General features: G+C 36.2%; 1 long non-coding RNA gene across 4 annotated transcripts in view; it reads left to right on the top strand.

Annotated features, from left to right (window-relative positions):
* LOC149918483 (uncharacterized) overlaps positions 1–15598 on the top strand; it is a 41581-nt gene extending 25983 nt beyond the window's left edge. For 2 of the 4 annotated variants that reach the window (XR_016465515.1, XR_016465512.1), the window contains exons 2-5: positions 1502–1577; positions 6228–6307; positions 12591–12820; positions 12925–13712. This is a non-coding gene — a long non-coding RNA (uncharacterized LOC149918483). Of the gene's footprint in view, positions 1–1501; positions 1578–6227; positions 6308–12590; positions 12821–12921; positions 13713–15271 lie in introns of those variants that run through there. The other 2 variants (XR_016465514.1, XR_016465513.1) reach the window with 2 other exon arrangements.
* Positions 15599–18992: the final 3394 nt, after the last annotated feature.

The raw sequence follows: 18992 nt of genomic DNA, 5'->3' as shown, positions 1-18992 counted from the left end.
GTATGTATTTAGGTATACTATTTTGACATATGTTTCTGAAGGTATATCTACATATTGAAGTGTCTTCTGAAACATTTCATTTTTTTTACTTGTGATTTGTTATTCAATTCCTTTTCTTCTTAACAACAGGGTAACTAAAGTGAGGCCTTCTATGACTTTATGGTTAGATCTTGTGCTAGCAAAGAGTAATTCTGGCTGCTACAAAGCATTGGTTGGAGAGTTTACAGTAATTTGGCATACACCTCTAGAGAAAAACTGCAATCATCTGTGTGACTCCTGCAATTAAACTCTTTTTGAACAAATCTGACCTTATGTAACAAAATGGCAAAGACAGATGACAGTTTAAATGATCTAGGTTTTTGAGAAGTGTATGAAAGAATGACAGTTTAATAAAAGAGGACTAGAAATTTCTGTCAAAATAGAGATAAACTCCAAGGAATCCATAAGGAAATTCTGTAAAGGTTAATTAAATCCAGTGATGCTAAGTTACATTCTATGTTTATTCACAGTCCTTGTCTTTCCTTGTATATATGTGTATATGTTATGCAGAAGAGGTATAACCAGATACAATTAACCAAATTTACTGCCTTCCTTACGAACTCCTGGACTGTTAGCTGTTTGTGTAGCTATGTTGTTGTGTTTTTTCTTCTTTTACTTGTTTTAGGAGTAAATTTTTTCAATTCTGTAGTAGAATATTTGCTTTATATATTGATAAATCTTTTTTAACAGAACCTAAACTCAAATACATTTTGAGAAGTCTGGACAGTATTTGTGACAAGATAATATACAGATCTATATAAGTGGAAAAATTCACAGCATAGATAAATACGTATTTTCATGCTTTCAAATGTTTCCCAGATAATACCTAACAGTAAGAAAAAATACAAAAATCAATAAAATGTTTTTTTCCTCCCAGTCAATAATAAAAGTCAGTTTTATATCCAGTACAGCTCTCAGAATTGTCTTCATATTTTCCAAGAATCAGAATGATTATAGCGATGTTGGAGATACAAGCTACTGTGAAACTGAACCAGTAATACACACTCTTTCCAATGTAGTACTTGCAATTTATAGACATTTGAAATTCTCACAAGATTTCTGGTTGAAGCTTCTCATCCTACACATCCACAGGTCAACACGTGTTCTGAAATGTTCCTTTGGAACATTTTGGTGTACTTCCTCCAGAGAACTGCTGTCTTCATTTTATTTTTTAAATTATTTGGAGCCCTTTCTTGAGATCCAAAATTACCTTTAAGTTGAATTTTAACTTTATTTGTTCCTCTAATTGAAAAGACACATGGAAAAACTCTCCATAAAATACCAGGGCAGAAAGGTGTTTGGGAAGAGCTCATCAATCAATCAGATACTTAGGAGTGAGCTAAATTATGATCAGCCTTCTCAACCATGCCTCTGTTTTTGTTCATTATGTTGATTTTTCCACTGAATGATGAACTGATTTCCTGATTTTTATTTTTTTTTCCTTCATTTTACGTTGCTGAAGACAAGCTGTGAAGAGAGTCATCAATTCACGCTGTCATTGCTATTAATTCCTGAATTGTGTGATCAATCATGTGAAGGTGAGATATTTCTTTACCATGGTCTCAAGTAGAATGCTGTTTGATACACTGCACTCAATAACAGTAAAGGAAGTATAGGAAAAAAATGGAAAGTAACTGTTTTGGATGTAGTTGTAGACTCTTTCTGATAGTTCTGATCTGTTTCTCTGTGGCTTATTCATTGTGTCATGAAATAAGCAATGTCTTTTCCTAAAAGTGTTGCACTGTTAGGAGTACCACTGGGTCTTTCTCTAAGAAAGGTTCAAAAAAGAAAGCATCATAAGAATGAGAAAAGAAGGGTTACTTTCCTTCTAGCAATATTCTGATTTTTTTTCTTAGGAATTTTTACTTACATGGCCAGCATTCAGAGTTTCTTTGGCTTGTATATTCTTCATTTCCCTCCCTTTCTTCCTCCCTCCCTCTCCCTTTTCCATCTTTCTTTCTCTCTCTCTTTCCATCTTTCTTTCTCTCTCTTTCTTTCATTAATTACACCATGATATGCAGAACTTCCCTTCCTCTCTTATTCATTCTCAGTGGAAAATTCAGTGTTCATTGTAGCTTTAGGGGGGGAAAAAAAAAGCCTGTTTGGAAACATGAATCCTCATAATTTATGACAACTGTCAAAACTTCAGGCACAATGATTTTAAAAGTCTTTACTGATAAAAGCTTCCCCTTGCAGTAAGGTCTGACCTGTGTGAATAGTACAGCGCATTTTTGAGCTTTGCTTCTCTGCCTGAGGGGTACTACACATCAGAGCTTCTGAGTATATGATAACTTTTTCCAAGGGTCTAGGCCATCAGCTTGCACTGTTTGTGGATTTAAATTTTTTAGTATATTTGTAGCTTATTTTATAATGTCAAGCCTCATGAAATAGAAGTCAGAAAATATTCTGGTGAAGTCTGTTAACTTGTTAAGAAACTGAACACTCTTTTGAACAGACTTTGTCCTTTTTCTAATGAAAACTGAAAGAACTTACTCTTGCAAATGACGTGTGAACTTTGCAAGATATTCAATAGGGCACATACTGAGATAAGTGTGGTCAAATCCAAATATGCTCATCTCATATTAGTTACCCTCCTATTCTGGACTAAGCATACTGCTAATGCTGATGGGATGTTGGGAAAATGGTGAGAGCTATATCTTGCCACTTTATTCTCTTTGTAATTCTTTGCTTGCTCAAGCCAGAGTCCACTATGGTGGAGTGACTGGACTACTGCAGCCATGGATTGTCAGGATGTAGATAAAAAGATTATCTGTATTGCTTCATCATAGTAAATAAAACTTTTCCGGTGAGAAAGAGTACTTTATTTTCTGTAAGGTGTTTCTTGTGTCTTGTGCCTTCCAGTAGGATGTATTGCTAGTTTTGTGATGGACTATATTTCAAGAGACCCATCAGAGGGCCTGAACAGATATATAGGAAATCCAGTCCGCTTTTGTTATTAAAACTGTTACACTATTTTTCTTGAGTTTATAGATTTCATGGTTGCTGTTGGTAGCTCCTGAGATTTCTGGAATTATGAGTAGAAACCTTCGTGGCTTTGGTATAGTTCTACTATAGTTTCCCTAAGTAATCTGTATAAGCCATTTATACTATTTTTATTGTAATGTATTTTTCTGTCAGATCTAATCTAAAAAGCTTTCTTTTAATGTTGACATTGAAAATATGTTATTGCACTGCTGGTCATGATACAACTGACAGCAATTTCTCTTCTCCTATTTTTGTTCTGGTGCATAGCTGAATTTCACAGGTATTTTAAATGGGATTTTGTAGAGTAGTTTTGGCCATAATTCCAAAAAGATATCCAATCTCAAAACATATGCTTTCAAATCTGTCTGCTCTCCTGATGTTGTTTGGCCAATGCCATCCTGGTCTGCATTAGAAATAGCATGGCCAGCAGGAGCAGGGAGGTAATCATCCCCCTGTACTCAGCACTGGTGAAGCTGCACCTCGAGTACTGTGTTCAGTTTTGGGCACCTCACTACAAGAAAGACGTTGAGGCCCTGGAACGTGGCCAGAGAAGGGCAACAAAACTGGTGAGGGGTCTGGAGCACAAGCCTTATGAGGAGCGGCTGAGGGAGCTGGGATTGTTTAGTCTGGAGAAGAGGAGGCTCAGAGGAGACCTTATTGCACTCCATTGCACTCTACAGAACTACTCCTGAAGGGAGGTTGTGATGAGGAGGGGTTTGGCCTCTTCTCTCAGGCAACAAACAGATTTAGGTTAGACATAAGGAAGAATTTTTTCTCTCAGAGAGTGGGCAGGCACTGGAATGGACTGCCCAGGGACGTGGTGCAGTCACCGTCCCTGGCAGTGTTCAAGAGGTATCTGGATGAGGAGCTATGAGATACAGTTTAGTAGCTTGTGGTAGTAATGGTGATGAGAGGACAGTTGGACTAGATGATCTTGTAGGTCCTTTCCAACCTTGTGATTCCATGATTCTATAATATCAATAGTGAGGAATGGAGGGACAAAATCCAGCAAGTATTTTCTTCCACTTAAAAATAACTCAGGACTCTGAGAGTGAAGGATTAGGTATAGATTTCCCTACGTATTTTTGTCTATCACACTTCAAGCAAAGATGAGTCATTAAAGAAGGGTTTGTCTTTGCTTCATTTCTTCCATTTCTAACAGTTAGAGAAATCATCTGGAATAAAGGAGACAAAATATAAAATCCTACAATTGCTTGAGGGCACCTGAAGATAGACTGGGCCATGTTTTTCTAAATTCCAGATAAGAGAATATTTCGTAGTTTGAATTTTCACAGTATCCACTTCTGAAATCATTACAGAATACGTGAAAAGATCTACGTACACAGTTTTGAATGAAAACAGGATATTTTGGTAGAAGGGCTGCTTGGGAAACATTCAGTAATGGATAAAAGACCTGTTTTCAGTTTTCTGTTTCAGTTCATTTAAAATATTTTTATAGAAAAAGTAGCAATAGCAACTGACAAAATGATGGAATGCATCCTCATCTCAGAACAGGCTGTTGTCATGTGAATGGTTTGAGTGGCCTTGATTTCAGAGAAATTGCCCATTGGAAAAGAGCAAGATTTTAAAGTTGCTCAGATACGTGATAATAACTTATTCCCATGAACATTACACCAAAATACAATGCATGCTAGTCAAATCAGTTTGTATAACTTGAGTGGTGACATTTTACTGAACTAAGATTGATAATAAGCATAGCCATAAGGAATTGTAGTTCCTTAAATCTTGTTCATTGAGTGCAAAATTATTGATTCTAAGATAAATAATTTCATTGGAGTTCCCCTCTTCCTTCTCCTTGTTATTTTTATGAAAATATTTCTAGCTGGACCAACAGTTTCATTGAGACCTTAATGGCTGAATGAGCAGTTCAGTCTCCTCAAGATGTATAAGTCAGTGGGAAAAGATATGATGAATTCTAAACACTGAAGCTTTTATGTCTCAAACTCCTGACAGGTGATTTCAGTGCCTGATCCTGTTGCATATGAAGTGAGGCTTTAATTTGCATTTGAATGACAAAGTGCTCAAGTCATCCTTATCTTCTGAGTAATTGAAACAAGACTCTGCAGTGTAATAGCTCATTATGACTCTTCTGTGTCACTTTGCATTTCTGGAAAGGATTTTTTATTATTATTATTACATCTTTCTCTGTAGATATTTTTATTAGCACTGAGATGCAAAATAAGAGAAACATATCAAGATTGTGTGCTTGTATTTACAGGTTAAATTGAAGATTAAAAAGAGTATTCATAATGCATCTGTGTTAATTCAAAGTACCCTCTCTGTCACTGATCTTTACAATTTAAAATAACTGCTTCCAAGCACTGATGAGAAAATAAAATGTAGCCATTCCTTGTGAGTGTTATTTATTACTGTCCATACCAGAGAAAAGGATTATTTTATAGTCAGTTAAAAATCATTGCATTTTGCAAGTGGAGATTATTCTAATGAAGTAATTAGAGGAAATTAAGACATACTCTAAGATCTGAAAATTCAAAATGGGAGACAAAATATTTTCTACCATCTCTAAGCTTCTCTTTTTCCTGGAGCTGTGGAATAGTAATTTTTGGCACAGTTTTTTGTAGTTTGAATAAGTGGGGCCAGTCACCAAGTCTTTCATCTGTAGAAACTAGATTAGAAATTAACTGGCAGTTCAGTTTCAGAATTATCTGCAAATGCAGTGAGCTAGATCACTTGTGTTATGTGTACTTTGTGCCATTTTGGCTAGGTCTGGTAGTGTTCATGATTGCTATCTTTTTTTCCTAGAGTGTGCACGAGACAGTAAGGCGAACTAGCATATTCTTTGCATTGATATATTATTATACAATTTTGTTATTGTTTAACAAGTTGCCATAAGGCTATATCACAAACAGAAATGACACTCACATAGAATGAGGAGAAAAAAGAAAAACATCAAGGGCTTTCTTCTGCAACAGAGTAATAATGGAGATTCTCTGCAGCCCAGTGCACCTCAAAACTCAACCTGTGATTGTATGTATCAAAGGCTGAATTTAAAGGAGAACATATTGGCAGTGGAGCACACGAGTCACTGTGCATCTCTCTGGATCATGGACTGCAGAATATGTGGAGGAGATCCCAGGCTGAACTCTGTATTTTGGTGACAGGAGAAGGAAAGCATAAATTGGCTCTAAATTATTCTTACCTTATTTATTTTCTCTTTTTAGAACTGACAATTGTCCTATCCCTGCACAGCGTATTTCTGTTTGCCTCAACACTCAGATCACTGAATCCCAAATGTATGCAGGTAAAATCTATTTCCCTTTTGCTGGAATTTTTCCCTGGGGTCAAATCACAATGGTCTTTATTTTCCTTAATAAGTCATGTACAGAAATGAGGGTCTCCAATTTTGGCTGCTTCTACAATCAAATATCATTCTTGGCATTTAGTGTCCTTTTGTCAGGAGATTGTGACCAAAAGATTAAAGCTGTCAGATTGCAGCTTCTCTGCATTCCTTAGAGACTTTGGTCTACAAATCATTTTCTGCACTGGAAATCTGTTTGTGAAAGTTGCTGTGGTTGCCATTCAGACTCAGGGGCTCTCCTTTGCATAAACTTCTTCCTGCATTATTTTCACATCTGTGTTGTGTTCATGTTTTTACACTGGAACAAAAGAAAATGCACCAGAAGTTAAAAAATGTTTCAAGGTAGTTATTGGTTTGAGTCTGATATGTCTGCAGCATTTGATGTGTTTGTTTTGAATTCATTACTGCTCTGAACTGTGAGCACATAGTATTTGTAAAACCATCATTCAGTGTGCAGAGAAAAATGGGAAGGCACAGGAACCACTCAGTGACTCCAGTGAAGGTTTGCTGTGTGAATGTCTATTAAATTTATTTTCACATATTACAATCAATTTTGTTGTTGTTGGGGGATTGTACCTTAAATCTGTAAATCATGCAGACTAAATCAAATCAAATTAATTTCTTGATTCTATATTATCTGTCTTGAGAGTAAATGGAATAATATGTGCTTCATGGGACTGATGGCTGTGCAGAGCTGTCATGGAGTTTTTAATTTTTTAATAAATGTGGGTGGTTGAAAAGTGTGAAGTAAAAATTACTATATTGTTAACCATGACATATAATCCTATAGAATGGTTTCTGAAATATGAACAATGTGAACTTTGGAAAACAGATGAGTCATGCAATTGCACACTTAACTTGAAGAAATCACTGCACAATGTTATGTCTCATCGCTATAGTGCAAAGATATATGCCAGCATTTTAAAATGATAGAAAATAATCTTGTGAGGATTTGATGACATAGTTGTTGAGGAATTGATGAAGTTGCCACTACTGTAATGCCCTGTTCCCCAAATAAATGGAACAGGATACGGAGTATGTCCCCTCTGTCACAAGCCAGTTGTAAGATTTGAAGTATAATAGTCTGGCCTCAGACTGGGTGGTCTCAATCAAGACCATATTTCCTATGGCTATCCTGTGCTCTTTTCCACCCTGCTTCCAGATGACATGGGGAAATGGTCATACTAAGCTGAGGTTGCCCATCTGTTGCCAAAGATAGTAGAGCAGCCACAGTTTATATCTTGGAATTACTTCATCTTTAAAGAGTCTTTGCCTCTTAGATGAAGCATAATTTTGATTAATTTTGAAGACAGGAAGAAGATTGTCTAAATTAATAAAACTCAGAAATTTGGCCTAATTGCAAAGGTGTTCTCCTAGTCTGGATGCTGTAGATTATACTTTGCTATTGCATGCTTCTTGCAGGGGATTCTCTGGGGAACTCAGTCACTGTGTAAGGCACCCATGTTATATACATTAAGTTGAATGATTTGAGGAACTCTGCAAATGTGCTATAAGAAGAGCTGAGCTATTACTGGGAGACAGTGCACACTAAATGAATGAAAAAAGATGTTTTTCTTTTTTTGAGTTCTTTATCCATATTTTCATATTCTGAGATTGTGAGCTGTCTTATGCACAGCAACTGTGATGACATTGAAAATAAGAGGGAAATATTGTTCCCAGAAAATATTAAAATTGTTATCATTATTTTAAAAACAACAACAACAACAAACACTGTCTTGCAAAATCAAAGGCCAGCTGGGTTATAATACATAGATAGTGATCATTATCAATTTCTATGAACTTTCAGTCAGGAACAGTGAAAGTTACAAAACTGTTGAAAAAGGAATATCTTGTATCTCTAGATTTGTGAATATTTGTACATGAGTGGCACTGGTTTATACTGAGAATTTCAGTCCAGCTCCTCTTGTCAATCAGTAATGACTTTCTTATCACAAAGAGCCAGATGAATCCTCATTAATATTCCCAGATTTCAGTAGTGCCTGGTAGGCTGGGTCACAGAGCACTAGTGTTTGCTCTGTGTGGCTCTTCTGTCAGGTTGTCTGTTCTAGACTGTTTCTGATCAGAGCAGACTAGAGATGTCCAAATGTATTGGGATGTTCCCATGAGGTCCCACTCTAGTTACAGGCAGTAATTTATTTTTTTTTTTCTTTGCCAGTAATTTGGGTTAAGGCTCTCTTGCAAAAAATTGACCCCTGGTGCTACTGATAATGTACAGCAACTTTCCTCTCAATAGTTCTGCAGTAGGAGCAGGAGTGACATGTTGCAGAGCCATCACTTGTGTTGTCAAAGTCTAGGTCACCCAGAACTGACTGATCTGATCATAGAAAAGCTGGGGAATGACTACAGGAGGACTTATTTTCTGTAGGGCTTGAAATAGGGCAGTGACGTATGTCAATATACATAATGAATACATAAAATATAAAGATAAATAATTCAGTTTTGCACGTGGTAGTTCATTCAGAAGCCTATTTATATTTCACAAACTGCAGTGTTTGTTGATATTGTAAGGGATTTTACAAGAGGTTGTTGGCCCTTTATCAGTGCTTCAGCATCTTGTGCTGTGAAGTCTGGTTGTTTACCTCCAGCACGTATCTGCACAGTACAAAGTCCATCACCCAGTGCATGGGAATAGTCCAGGCAATCTGTTTTGTAGGAGATGTCATTGCAGAGGATTTGGGGAAAAATACTGATGATTTTAAAAATTCAGTATTTGCTCAGTAGGCATTGTGACCAGACTGGGGTCTACATCCTCAGGATGACTGCTTGGCCCTCACTTTCCATGCTCATATGTTCACTGGATGCTTCCTTGCTCAAGTACAAGGCCAGACTGTAACATCATGGTTTGCTGAGCTGCTTGAACATTTGACCTCATATATACAACTTGTACAAAACATAATAACTACCATAATTTTACAGTCTGAAAAGGGAAGATTCTGCTCATCTATTGCTGGGTGCATGTTTTTAGCTACCAGTAGAATTATGCATCATTTCATTTTTCCTTTGGAATTAAATGCTTTAATAGCAGTTTAATTCTTCATATCTATAGTAATCACTCTTGAGTCTAAGGAACAGAGATTTACACTTAGCTGTAAGAGATCTCAGTTGTGTTTTGCCTTTGACACTGCCTCAGAGATAGAATTTGTGAAAGCAATCTCTTGTCTCTGTTTCTTCTTTCCTCTCAATTTTATGTCTTCCAATTTACCTGTGACATGGTCCTATTTTTACATTTTGCAGTTGCCATTTCTGACTGAGAGAGGCAATTTTTTCTTCTGTTGACTGAAATTGGTGAGGCACTGGAGCTGATGGTGAGAGCAGGCACAGCACAGGTCAGAGGCTTGGTGGCAGGAAGGACTCACCTCTTGGCACCAGACTTGTACTGCACTTGTACAGTGCAGAGTTTAATGGAACTCTGGGCCTGACTGCTCTTGCCTCCTAGGCACCAATGTAATGTAAATAACAATCACAGTATCTTTTCCTCGGAGAGCTTAAAATTGTGTTGCTTTAACACTGTTTGCAGAAGCTGACAAAACCGTCTGTGCCTTTGTTCTCATGGCTGTGGTGTGTTGGATGAGATTTTTCTCCTGGGATTTGAAAAGGCACTCCAAAAGTTAGATTCATAGGATTATTTTAATCATAATGTGGCATTCAAGGCACACTGACTGTATTTATTATTTTGAATTATGTTTAATGATTTCTGTTTTCCTCTTGCGCATATTTATCTTTAAAATAGACTTTGCTCTATAATTAAAGCATCTAGGATGCTTCTGCAGACAGGTGCTATATAAATAAGGAGTATTTAATTAAAATATTAAATATTTTAATAAGATGCAGCAGGACAGCAATTAGAAAAGCCCATATGTTTCTATTTTCTTTATAATCTTTGATATTGCTAGGATTTAATCCTTGGGGAGAAAGGTGAAATGGAAAAAAATTCTATGTGGGAGAAATTGATTCTCTCTCCCCAGTTTCCACTAAAGAAATCTTTCCCATAAGGGAAATAGATGCTGTATGTTATATTTTAGGATTATGTTCAATCTTTCCCTCCCTATCTGTTGTAACATTGTGGAAATGATAATGAGCTACAGTTAAATGTTTGGTTGATAGCAGAAGCTACAGGACACTGGTGAGACCTCGCCTAGCTGCATTTTGGGATGCCAGTGCAGCCATTTGAAAAAAAAATGCAGCCAGCTGTGCCCAAAATGTTTGTCATGTATGTACAAGCAGAAGAATTTGCACTATAATCTGCATTAAACAGCAAAGCTAGGCATTTCTGAAGGGTCAGAAACCTGCAAGATGATGATAATCTTTGCTTATTTATTAATGCTGCAAACCTCTGTATTTCTGGAAGTGAGCTGGTCTTGAAAGACATCAAATAATAAATTAAAAGGAGAAAAAAGTATTAAAAAGAGGACTATTCCCAGCTGTGAATGCCAACAGAAAAGCTAGAATCTCTTGAAAAATGTATTTCTTTTGTGATTGCCTGTTACAACCAGGAAGTTGTGGTGATACAAGACTGAGGGAAGCAGTGTGCTGCAGCAGGAACACAAGCATGGGACCTCGGTGGTCCTGGTACTTAATACAAGCTGTGCTGTGCCTGGAAAAGCTGGCTCACCTCCAGCCAGCCCCTGAGCTCCCTTTATTGCCCCTTTGTGTTTTTGGACATGATTGTTTCTGAGCATGTACTTTCAGGTGCTTATTTGAAAGTCACCAGTTTAGCCTGATGTCCCTAAGCTTGATCAGAATTCAAGTAATTATTGATTGAAGTTTGATTATGGTTAACTGTAACCATGAAGATGTCTTTCTCCGGAGACATCCTATTCTCCTGTTTTAAGTTTCTGACTTTGTCTGGAGTAATGGCATGCCATAAATGTTTTTCAGCACTATGGCCTGTTTTCCTCAGCCAAACTCACCTTAGCCTCAGAGAAAACTGGTAGAAAATACAAGGTCCCACAGAAGTATGTCATATGGCTGGGACCTAGGTGATTTCTCAGCAAAATGTACCTTTTATGGGGAGTAGAATTCAGCATTTGAATAGCGCAGCTGTTCTGAAGATTTGTTTGTAAAAATACAGTACTTTTACAGTTCATTATTTTAATTACAAGGTTTGATTTGTTTTCCTCAAATTTGGAAAATATAGAGAAATTGAGTTGTTCTTATTGTGAGAGTTAAAATTGTGGTTGTTGGGTTTTTTCCCCCAACCTCTCACATCAGTTATGGTAAGCTTAGATAAACAGAAAAGCAGGTAGTGAGAGGCTCAACTGTCGAGATAGGGAAATGGATGGGACAAACACGATAAACAAGGCATAACATAACAAATTATGAGGTGAGAGAGAGACTGATTAAAGATTGATGGGATTAGGATGTAGATACAATAGTAAGCATAGGGTAGATGAACTAGGAAACAGGAGGAATTCTTGGTGTCAGTGAATAGGAGATACAAAGCTGCAATGTAGTTTTGGTTTTGTGATCCTGCTTGCAAGACATCTGCCATTGCAATCGCAAATTAAAACTTTTTCACAAGAGATCCGGTCTCCAAAAAAATCATTTGATTTATTTCTCACGTTATCACTATTATAAAATATTCTACTAGTATAATTTCTTTTAGATCTCAATCTTTGCAACTAATTGCTCTTACTATAATGTTTTAAAAGCATATAAGTAGTTAACAAGTAATAATTTAGCTTTAATTTCCCTTTTGTTGTCTGAACAAGCTGTATCTGGAGGACCTCACTCACTTACCTGTTTGTAGCACTGTGATGTCTCACTTCTGGCCAGAGGAGTGTCCAAGCTCAGAACAAAAAATGGTCCTGACTGTGTATGCTTTTGGGGTGTAACCTATAGCAAGCAGGAGAGCTAGATAGGAAACGAAAGCAGGGATATTAATTAACCTGGTAGGAAGCAGCCTCCGCACAGCAGAAACTTAAATGTGTTTATGTTGTATAGGCCCTAAGAAAGCCAGTGCTCTAAAGTTTGGAAAATAGCAATAAAACAGGCCGCATATCTTTCTGAGATTCTGAAAGAATCCTACAATTTATCTACTATCTGTCTCTCTACATAATGTAATATTGCTTTTTAAACTCAAGAAAACAGTTTTGCTTATGTTTAAAAAGAAAAAAAAAAGTTTTTTGCTATTTTATAGCAACTTTCCCTTATTAGCCTTTTTCCTGCATCATTTCAGTTGTAATAACTTTTTTTTATTTCCCAGGTGCCACACGGTGGTGCTCCTGACTCCACGTTGCTCAAAGGTCTGCATTGGCTGGAGGGAGTTAAAGCAGCAAGCCTACCAGAACTGGCTTTGGAAGAAGGGCAAAGAAAGTAAACCATCCAGTGGAATGAGGAATGTACTTTTCTTGCCCAATTGCTCTACTAAGTCAGATATGAAAAGAATCACAGAATCACCTTAAGAGATCATTGAGTCCAAACTCCCCTGATAAAGTAGGTACCAAAAAAATTATATAATGGTAGCTTATAAAAATCACAAGTTTTTATTCTTGTGCCTATTGTTCCTTTCCCTTTTCTCTATTTTTTTCTGTCAGTAGAAGATTCATCAAGGTTCATATTTCAGCATCCTCCCAGAAACAGGGACAGATACTTTTCTCTGGGTCAGTCATGACTGTGAAAAGAAGCAAAGCAGATGGAGAGGAGATGCATCTTTTCCATGTACACACATAATTAAGAACAGCCATGGTGGACCGAGGCAGGAGCCCTATTCTTGGGGGTAGCCAACAGTTTGGCCTAATGTCAGTTGAAATATTCCTTTTTCTTGTGAGTAAAACTTCATGTTCATCTATATCAAGGCTATAGTTCATTGAAATCAGCAAGAATGATTTAATTGATTTTTGTGTCTAATCCTGTAAACTGTAGCATTCTGATAGTCAATGTTTAGCCTTATTCATTTAGGAGTTCTGTTCACCTCTCACTGAGAATTTCTGAAAACCTTACTGAAAAATGGATTGGGCATTTAGCTATTAATGAGAATCTTGCTTTTAAATTGTGAGAAGATATCTTTTTAATTAATCCTCACAGAAAACAATTGAATGCTTGACCTACAAGGATAATTACTTGTGTTCTGCTTTGATTATTTTGTAGAAGTTTTATTGAATTTATACAGCGTACTGCATAATATATGATCTAAAAGTGGAGCTCTATACGACAGTATAAAGTGGAGATTTATACTACAGTATAAACTTTCTAGAGAACTGACAACCATGTTGTCTATATAAACCATCATTCTGTAATTAGTCTTAGTATAATTTTTGTAGGGATTATCTTTGCTGTCATTCTGTGTTGTCTTTTGTATATTTTTTCATACATAGAAATCTTTCATTAAACCGTAAACTGACTATTGCAGAAATTGTCCAAGGATTCAAAACTACTTTGAATCATTGTTCAATTTATGGAAAAAATCCAATGGCATTGTTTGATAGAATCCTCTGAATCTGCGGAAGCGTGATTAGTTTCTGACTCATTAGTTTTTTATCCATAGTGTGTAGTTTTTGTTGAAAGCTAATGATAAATAATCATAAAGAATTCTGTTTAACATAGCAGTGATCATTTAAATATGAGTGACTGAAGGTTATGGATGAATGAAAACCCAGAAATACCCTGAGATCACCAGGAAACACTTCTCTGCATTATATAAATGTACTGAAAGAGAAGGCAGGCATTTAACCCTGCTAATGTCTGACCACTGACAATTTTGTACTTCAAGTGCAACATAACATATCAAACACAAATGCTGAAATCAGTTTTTAACTAATATGTAAAAAAACAGTTTGGCAATTTGAGTGAGTTCACTATGGATGGATAGGAAGAAATATTCAGGGTTTTATTTGGTAAAGGTGGTACCTTGTATGAGAGAATTATAGAAAAAAAAAAGCTTTACCTAAATTAAGTCTAGCTATGCAGCAGTGTTGACTATAGGACATGGCAGCTTGTTCTCTTATAAGCTGGAAAATTACACTGCTAATTAGTCTTGATTTTTAGCTTTATAAACTGCAAGATTCATTTCAAAAATGCTAAAGTTAAAATCAATTATTAGGGAGATATTAAGACATTATTTATTTGCATCTTTCTCCAAACACAAGTGCAAGCTGACTGCATCAAAGCACAGCCAGCTCCATTTTGCTATTGATTATGTTTTTGCTGAGTTTGTTCCCAATGGAAGGAAGACTGAGCAGAATTTTTTTCTGAAATGGAATGAAATGGAAATATCCAGACTAACCAACAAACCTATTACCTTTATTAAATAATCATATAAACTTCAAAACAAAATAAAATCTCCACTCAAATCCTAGTGAATATATTAAAGCATAAAAGGTTGCTCCCAAGAAATGTCATTAAATGTACATATTTTTCCTGTATGTTGCATTAGTAGAGGTTTGAAGGTGTCTAGACTCGGTGGTTTTGAGGAAATGAATCTTTTTCTGCCTTCTAAGTCGCGCCTACCCTGGTCAACAGGGGTCGCTACCAAAATGGAATTAGGCAAGACTCAGAGTAATGAGACAAATCAAGTTATTGAGAGATTTCTGACAACAAATACTCGGAGGTGAAACTGGCTAATTTGCTAATAACGATCAATAAGTCTTACATGTAAGAGTACTTCACCAAGGGAGTTATTTCTATGCTAAAAGTTCTAAGAAACATTAGGCAACAGCTCCCACAAGGGTGAAGATGTAAAAGAGAAAAGGTAGAAAACAGGGAGATAGACAGACATATGAACATACAAACAGCAAAGCAAAGCAGTTCACCACTCCTCCATTCAGCAGAGTCTTAGTATCAGGGCTTCTGGTCTTTGGCAGTGGTTGGTCGTCCAAGTGGTGGTGAAGGTTAGTTGATGACTACAAGGAACATTTAAACATTCACATTTTCTCACTTATATTCCAGAGTGGTCAAGCCTGCTCTTTCGAGTGACAGCTTCTGGATTCGGGTTCTCTCTTTTGTTCCTGTCTTCCAAGCCTTCCAAATTTATATCAGCAGAGATAAGAGGAGGCAGGGAGAGCCTGCTTGTATCTTGCCTTCACAAGATACAATGGTATCATCTCCTAATTTCTTTAACTCCCTGTATCAGACTGTTTTCATTTGCTCCCAGGCCAAGTCTTGAGCCAGAAAACATTCCTGGTCCTCCCCACTCAAAAGCTCCAAAGAAATGCTTTTGAATGTAAAACTGTCCGCAAAATGTTGTTGACTGTCTCATTTTGATTTGAGACTATGCATTCTTTACCAGACTCAGACAGGAGGATTTTTGTTTCTTTCCTCTGAATGGCGATTTAAAAAGTAATGTTTTACTGATCCCAAATCAGATGATATTGTAGAGGATAAAAATATGCAAATAATAAATTAGTCCCTAAAAATTATTTCTGAAAGTCATTAAGAATGCGTAATTGTCATATTAAAAGTCATAAAAATACATAACCTATGTAAGAGCAATGCAAATTTATGGAAACATAGAAACATACCTGTGTCCTGATACAATCAGGATTGTTTTTGTCATTTACTCACGGATTACTTCCAATGCCATTTTAATGTCTCAATATAAATTCTTACCTGGATCTTTATTGTCTTCTCCTGTTAAACAAGAATTGTGTCTTTATGTGTACAAGAGAGGAATCCTTAGAAGGTCAAACACCCACATTTGCACTTTTCTAGCCTAGCAGGGTGTATCCATGACTCATCCTGAAGAACAGCTATTGGACTGCTGTCATTTTATTTTCACCTCCTGTTGTCAGGAAAGGTTTTATTATTCTGTAAGGAGGCTGTGCCTCCAGTTCTCAGATATCTTAAAGCTTCAGTTGCTGAGGGGGTGTTATTCACAGTCATATTGCTTTTCTGTTATGAAGGTCTGTATTACTGTTTGGTGGTGTGAAAACAAAACTTCAAGTTTTATCTTCTATTAATGAAGTTGAAATGAGTTAATATAAAACAAAGGGAGGGAGCCAGGATATGCCAATATTAATTCTTTCTTTATTGCTTCTGGGATTGTAACAAATGAAAATGTCCATTATCATCAATTTGTTTTCATTCCCTTACTTTCCCCAGTGACAATTATTTTTTAATCAAATAATCTTTTGACATTGAAAATGTCTCTACTTATACAAAAATAAATGAAGAACTGATCAGATTTAGGACTTTGTAAGCCTAATGGTTCTTGTTTTTCCAGAGAAAATGCAAAGTCATTCAATAACACTAGAAGGTTGGTCAGGAGTGCTGCATTAGTATGTCAGTGATTACTATTCCTGATTTTAAAACAAATACTAATTTCTACAGGTTTAATAGTAAATATGTTATCATTTAATATTCATAGCAGCTTAAATGAATGCTTGAAATAAATTGAGACTTAATGATAAGACATAAGGTAGTCTTTGGCTGATTTTGTAAGGACTTTGTCAAAGATTATTCTGTTGTTTTTGTTGTGTGGGTTTTTTTTTTTTTGGTTTTTTGGTTTTGTTTTTTTTTTGCTTGCTTGTTTGTTTGTATTGTCTTTAGTACAAACCTGAAACCATGTCCAGATCTTTTTCCTCTGCAAGTTCAACCATGGCCTCAAGTCCTCCCTTGAGGGAAACCTTCATTATCACATTGCAACAAGCTAGTCTGTCCAAAAAAAACCTCAGTCTGCTGGGAAGAATTTAAGTGTTTTTGTGCTGCTGTTTTTGTAAAATGGCAGCAGTATAGAGTCTGGCTCCTTTAGTAACACAAAGCGTATTCCATCAAGCAAAGTCTTAATTAACATCTGACAGAAAGTCTTGTTGTTGTTGTGTCAGACAGTGCACATTTCAGTTTCATTGCAATCCTGATGTTTTCAAATAACTGAGCTTTGAAGATTTTCACTGTATCCAGTTTGAGTGAAGTGAATTTGCTGCAGTTCATGTAGGAGGCTAGGTTTGTACTTTGTAAAGCTGTTTCAGTTTAGGTTTGGCTTTGCAAGAACAGAACAGGAGATGAATAGGATCTTGCCTTTATTGTATTAAAATCACAGAGCTTCAGAGAAGAATAAGAGGAGGAAGGAAAATCAAATATAAGTGTTCAGCTTTTGTCTAAGTTATAGCTTTTATAAAATTGAATTTTAATAATTTGCTGTGGAAAGATTAAAGTAACATTATTCTGTGAGAATTATTTGAGAGGAAAAATGTGTTTTGGAAACATTTTTAATCTCCTTGCATCTCTCCTTCCCCTAATAATACTCCAACCTTTAAGCCTTATAATGGTATCTATACGTCAGAAATTGGTATTTTACTCATTCTTACCATGTTTAGATCCAGTGTCAATCTTTGAATTTCTCAGCATGAAACCTGGGGTGATTGCCATCTATTGTGTTAACTCTGTCCTTGCTGATGTCCCAGGAACACCATTATAGTTTTTGACTTTGTCAATAAATTATTGTTGCATGCTGTACCACCCCTCCATGCAGCAGCTCTCTTGGGCATCTTTGCAAAAAGAGAGAGAGCAATAAGAGAAGAAATGAAAAACATTTGAGGCAAATGCCTTGTCTGGTGGGAGAACGATAAATTTAGGTCAGAGTAACTAGATTTAAGTGAACACAGGAGACAAAATAAGTGTTTATTCTGGTGGTATCTTTCTGGCAGGAACATATGTTCTACCTAGTTCATGCAAACACACCTTCAACATATTTTGATTGAAGTTTGTTTGTGTGAGATAGCTGTAGTCAGAAAGCCAGACTTTGGAGGAGGATGTGAACAGTTGCCTGATAGACTGAGAGGTTTCAGAGATACAGCGTGACAGATATGGCACAAACATACTCAGATGAAAATAAACTAGTTCTGCCTCATATGCAGATCCTACCTCTGTAACTGCTTAGTATTGCTGTTACATCTCACTTCTTTGAAAGACTGAATGAGGTGACAGACTTCAGTACAGCATAGCAGGTTTGCTTCTGGGATGCTGGGAAATATGCTGAGCAACATTCAGTTGAAGGAAGTGGAGACACTATACCTTTTAAAGTAGGGAACATGAACAGAGCATTGAGCTGAAATTCTAGAGAAGGAGGTTTCTGAAATCTCTTCTCCTGTCTATAATGTTTGGCTGTTGTTGCTATAGAGTTGGAAAACCAGGGAGAAGTGGTGAGAATGGTGGTTCAGTCAGATACTTGAGGCTGAGTGAGAGGAAGATAAATAAGAGCAAGGAAAAAAAAAAATGCTAAAAGAGACAAAAAAATTGTGATTGCTTCCCTCTTTTCACTTCAGTGATAAATACAGCAGTTACTCAGAATTGGTTCTACTTGGGAGATTTTGCAGCAGTTTTCTTATTTGTGTCCATACATTATAAACAAAACCAAGCAGATCATAGTCACCACTTTAAGTTTTGGGGTTAGGTTTTTTGTTTGTTTTTATCTGAGAAGCTTTGATACACAAGGTATTTTTCAAACTCTTATATACTATTGTGCCAAAAATTTGGATCTATTTATTTTAAAAAACACAAATTTTGTATCATAATTGTGAAATGATCATTTATTTTTCTTTTAAAAACATTTGAATGATGCTACATTAAAAAGCAGCTATTTTTCAGAATTGCTTTTCCTAGCTATAATTTGACTGTCAGAGTTCTGTACAAGAATATTAAAATAACATTACAGAACTTATTTCAAAATAAG

This window comes from Phasianus colchicus, chromosome 3 (genome assembly GCF_987193195.1).
Source record: "Phasianus colchicus chromosome 3, bPhaCol1.hap1.1, whole genome shotgun sequence".
Classification (NCBI taxonomy): domain Eukaryota; kingdom Metazoa; phylum Chordata; class Aves; order Galliformes; family Phasianidae; genus Phasianus; species Phasianus colchicus.
This window is presented reverse-complemented; position numbering and strand designations above follow the sequence as displayed.